Below are 6000 nucleotides of genomic sequence, written 5' to 3'. Positions count from 1 at the left end.
TCTCACTGTAGATTTGGATCACAATTATTGATGTAGAAACGAAGTACTACAATTATTTTGGGCTAACATATCCAGTGTTTTCTGCTGTTGTTACTGCCGCCCCCCCACCCCCACCCCCACCCAACCCGCTTCTCTTGCCCCACCCATTTGAAGAAATTGCCATTGACACCCTTATGAAGAAATTGCCATTTGAAGGACAAACTGTGCAATTTCTTCCTTTCTGGGCTATGTTCAATCATGGCGGCGTCGGTGGCGGCGGTGTGGTGGTGGCGGCGGGGCAGTGGGGGTAGTTAAGGAGAAAGAAGAAGAAAGAGAAAAAAGAAAAAGAAGAAGAAATAGAAAAATAAATTGCAATTAGTAGCTTTAACAATTGAAATGTGAAAGAAAGGGAGGCTGGGGGGTGGGTGCGAGGATAAAATATAAATTAATTTTTAAAAATTAATTTTTATTAAAATATAAAAAATATTTTTACTGCTTTCACTCTCTGTTAATTTTTTTTGCCACATCAGCCAAAAAAGGTACAAAAATACAGAAAAAATAAGTCCAGGGGGGTAATAGGTCGCCCGCAAATGTTGGGTGCGTCATAATTAGATGGGACGAGGGGCCGGGGGGGGGGGGGGGGGGGGTCGTAGAAAACCAAAAAAAAAAATCTTTCCAAAACTTTTTTTGAGGGGGTATTGGGGTGTTGGGAGGGGATCGTGGAGGTGGGTTGTGTAAAAAAAAAAATTAAAACCTATTTTTAAGAAAAAATAGTATCTTTTGGAGGGGTTGGGAGGAGGGGGATGAGAGATGTAGAAAACCAAAAAAACAAAATAAAATAAAATTAAACTTTAAAAAAAAATAGAGGGGTGGGGGTAGGGGGAAGGTAAGGGTGTGGGTGGTAGGTGAGGGAGGGTCCGTGGGGTTGTAAGCGTTATTGGGATTTGGTGGTTGAGTGGTGGTAGGGTGGTTGGTGGAATGCAGATTGTGGACTTGTTTTCCCTACTTTGATTAGGGAAGTCATTTTCTCAATTTTTGAGGAACTTGTTTTCCTAAAGAAAATGTTTTTCTTCATACCGAACAAACCCTAAGAGAAGGTGTGAAGCATATTCCATGATACCATCTCAGTATATTTATATACCATGTTGGTATCATGGAGGATTAATAGAAGGACTAAACATCTTCATGATACCATCTCATTATATATATCATGTTGGTATTATAATTGGGGGACATTTAAGGTAAATACTTTTAATTTTTTCTTGGGGTAAGAAAATAATGGGGATATGAATGGATAATTATTTTGGTTTGAGGGACATGCTTGATCTTTCCCCAAAAATTAAAGACCAATGCCTTTGAAGGCCAATCCGCGCAATAAATGTAACTTAACTCCAGTACCTTGATTTGAACTAGCAAAATGTGGCCCAATTTGTCCGGATGTACTCACAAATGGGTCATTTGCACGATTAACCTTCAAAGGCAGTGGTCTTTAATTTTTTCCCTCAAATTGGAGGTCTTTAATTTTTGTCCTTCGTCAAAAATTTGTTGATTTCGGGTTTGAATCCCCGCTCAGTAAAAAATTAAAAATAAAATAAAATAGCAAGGCAGTCTACCTCAGGTAGAGTTTCAAATCTCTACCTTGAGGTAGAATTTTGCACCTTGCGAATCCAAACCTCTGCCTTGCGTTTTTTTTTAAATCTCGGGATATTAGGCGAAGAATAAAAATTGAAGACCACCAATTTGAGGGACCAAAATTAAAGACCAGTGCCTTTGAAGGACAATCCGCACAAAAAAATGCTCAGAAATTGGTCCAACATTGATATGGACTTTGGGCTTTGTTCGAAGAAAGTTTGCAAATTTAGAGCCCATTTAGACTAATTTCTTTTGATATCTTCTTTTTCTAGTTTTTTCTTTTTAAAAGTTTGTTTGGAGTAGATGGGCACTCAATTAATGGTAGTTTTCTTAGAACGTCATTTTCTTTGTTTTATAACTAAAAAATTACTTCATTGTTGATATTTCGCCTACAAAGTCACTCAACTAAGGTGATTTTTTCATTGGATTTGCTGACTCAACTTTAAAAAATAAAAAGCTACTCATTTTATTGACTTGCTCCACTTGGCCCGTTCCGTTAAGACTATATGGGTCAACTATATGTAATGCAAGACCGATTTATTTATTTATTTTACACTCATCTCTCCAATAAGAAAAGCGATGTACTGAAAGTTTTAGCTTTCTTTTAAGCTTGGTTGATAGATTAATTAATTTAGTTCAGTTTGAGTCGTTTAGGTTGAGAGCTTTCTTCTTGAATTAAGAATTGGCAATTTCAGGTTCATTGAACTAGTACGACAAACGTTAATTATCAATAAGTCTCTCTCTCTTTTGATATATGAGTTCAACTTGTCAAGCAACTTATGTGGACATACTATATCACGGTGTTCATCTGGTTGAAAAGTTCAATTTTTGTTACTTTATTCAATAAGGACTTAGACATTTGGAGATTTCTATATGTATTAATCGTGTGTCATAGATTTGTAAGCAATTCAAATTTCAAAGTCGATGAAATGTAAATAATTGATCTGCTAAAATCATCTTCTCATTTGTTGAATGGATTAGTTTAATTCAGTTCACTAATCTATAAGAGAGATGAGTGTAAATTAAAAAGGTCCTGCACTATATATATATATATATATTTGACCGATATTGTTTTAACGGGTCAGGCCAAGTGAGCACGGGTCAATAAAATGATTAAAATTGACAATTTTTATATTTTTAAAGTTCAGCTTAAAATAAAAATTTCATGTAAATCTAGTGGAGAAATCACCTAAATTGATTGGGTGAATTTGTAGATAAAATGACAATAGTTGAGTGATTTTTCAGTTATAAAATAAAAAAATTGAGTGATTTTTCAGTTATAAAATAAAAAAAAATTAACTTTCTAAGAGAACTATCATTAATTGAGTGACCACCTAAAAACTCTTTTATATATTATGTCAATTTTCAAACATTGATTCAAAAAATATTTTTCAAACATTTTCTCAAGGGAAATGCATGTCAAATCACAGTTTCACCTTATCGAATAACAAAAATTGAAATTTTGAATCAGATCAGTACCGTGATATGTCCACATAAGTTGCTTGAATGTAAATAAAAGTCAAAATGTCCACGGAGCTAGGGTACCGCAAGCTTCGAACCCACTTTATCGAAAAATTATATTGTCTAATGAGGTCATAATTACTTATGTATTCATATAGTAGACTAGTTCATGAAAGCCCGTGCTGAGCCCAGACCCAAAGTCAAGGTAAAGAGTACTCATAAAAATTTTAATTAGAAAAAACTAATTTGTGTTGCGTTCTTTTTTGGACAACTCCTTTAATATGGTTGCTTTTTTAATTATGTATTGTTAATTATTTAAGTTGGTCACATATTAGTAGGCGTTTGGACATGCGATTTCATCTCATGAGATGAAATCCCAAATCAACAAGGCATGATTTGCGATTTCAAAACACGATTTCAACTTTTTAAATGTAAAACTTGACTCATAAGTTTATATTTTGTAAAACAAGACCCATAAATTTTTAAATCTAACAATGTTGGTTCTTCTTCTCAGTCATTTGATCGGGAAATGCATGCTTGGCGTGAAGAAATTGTCGTACAATGTGGGAGGATTATATTAAAGAGTAGTTACATTACTATTCATGTTAAATTTTCCTTTTTACTGAACTAAAGTTTGATCAATTGATGTTGTATTTTTTTAGAAAGGCCTTCTAGTAGCGTATTGATTTTGTTATGAACTATGACATGCTCATTTGGTAAGATTGTATAAGAATTGGGAAAGTTTTGATGGTTTTCACAACTTGTGGGGTTTTTATGTCCATAAGAGTAAATACAACTAAAGAAATCCAAATTACATGTCCAAACAATCGTGTCCAAAAAAAAAAAAAAAAAAACTTATGTCCAAACGGCTCCTTCGATAACTTACTAAAAGAATTGTTTATGAGGAAGCAAGTATTGCAGAAAATAAGTATTAAAGAGGCACATATAACTTAATGTTTGTAAACTAACATAATTTGAAGTATGTAAAACAATTTCAAATTAACTGTAATTGTAAGCTAAAAAGACATTTTAGCATTTTATAAATTTGTTAACCTATAATATTTAGTTTAAGATAAAAATAGATGTTTTGGTATGTATTGATTAGCCGCTTAATTTCATCGGCTTATGCTAGTAAAATATGATGATTAAAGCCTAGGTCTAAATACATCTATACACACTATATTTATTCTTTCATTGAGACATTTAGCGAACTTAACTATAACTAAAGATAAAACAAAAAATTAAAAAAATTTAAATTTTAACTTATTTTAATAGATGCTAATTCTAATTAAATAATATATTAAAAATATCAAATAATAAATGTTTTTCTTAATTTAAACTTTCTTTTCCTTTCAAAAAATGCATGCGAGGAAATGGTGTTTCTTTTGTTTTTTCTTAGTCTTAGAGGAATATTATTTTGTAAAATTTACGTCATAATAACCTTATGCTATTTATCTCAAATAAGTTAGGATCGACTAACTTTAAATAATTTAATCATGTCTCAATGCGACGACATAGCTAATAATTTTGTAAAATTGTTTTAAGATATAATACATAAATTTGTATTTTTAAAATACAAATTAAATATCATTAATGAATAAGAGCATGGGAAATTTAATAGTAATTTTAAAATTTATCCAGTGAAAATACTATCTACAGAGTACTTTTTCAACAGTAAATGAGTTCTTTAAAATTATTGTATTTTCTTATCTTTGCCACAATTGTTCCTGTTAGATATGACATCATCATTTTAGACAACTTTTGAAGCATTTTAAAGAATTTCAATCTTGTTATATTTTCCCACTTGAATGTGACAATCTAAGTAATAAAGAAATAAAGTAGGGGTAAAATTATAGGATAGAAAAAGTACATATCCACACGCAAAAATTTAATTTGAGGGACCATGTATTACCAAAATAGATTTGGAAGTGTCTCGATTTATTGAAAATATACTTTGGCATATATGCAATAAATATCAAATACAAGGGCAAAATTGGAAGTGCCAACCATTTGGTTAGCAAGCTCCCCCAAAAAAGTTGAGAACTAACTAAGGCCTACGAAGCCCCATTAGGAGCCCGTTTGGCTTAGCTGATTTAAAGCAGCTGATAAACATTAAGTGCTGAAGCTGATTTAATAAATAAGTAGTTACGCGTTTGGGTAAAATTGCTGAAACAAATACTAATAAGTTGCTGAAGTGTTTGGCAAAAAAGTCTTGATGAGCATTTCTTCTGTTAGAATGACTTAAATACCCTTAAAGTTGTTTATACTAATAAGAACGTAAATTCCAAAATAATTCAAATACAAAATAATTTATGCTTCATTATTTTTAATATAAAATTGATTAGATAAAATTATTTCTTGTGAATATAAATTATTTTATGATAAGCAAAACTACAATCATAAGCTTTAACAAAATACTTAATAATTATACTAAAATTCCTTAGGATAACATACTCAAATAGTATACAAAATATGTGAATAGAAGAAACGCATACGCATTTAATGAAATTTTCTTTGTTGCTACTTAAATTAAAATATTCAACGGTGATAAAAATTCCGAGCAATCAAATCACGAGTTATTGGGTTTTAATTTTTAAAGACGTAGGGTGAGGAAATGACGTGATGGAGAGGGTTAGGAGTTTTGTTAGAGTAAAGGTATTTCAGGGATTATAAAATAATATTAGGGATACAACAGTAAAAGTCTTGGTCAAACTAAAAGTGCTTATAAGCTAAGGGTATTTCAGAGATTACAAAATACTATTAGGGATAAAATAGTAAAAGTCTTGGTCAAACCAAAAGTGCTTATAAGCTAAAAAATAATAAGTTGGGGGAGATCAACTTATGGCTTATTGCTTATTTTAGCTTATAAGCACTTGACTTATATGCACTTTTATTTTTACCAAACACACAGATAAGCCGAAAGGTGCT

This window comes from Lycium barbarum, chromosome 12 (assembly GCF_019175385.1).
Source record: "Lycium barbarum isolate Lr01 chromosome 12, ASM1917538v2, whole genome shotgun sequence".
Taxonomy (NCBI): domain Eukaryota; kingdom Viridiplantae; phylum Streptophyta; class Magnoliopsida; order Solanales; family Solanaceae; genus Lycium; species Lycium barbarum.
This window is presented reverse-complemented; position numbering follows the sequence as displayed.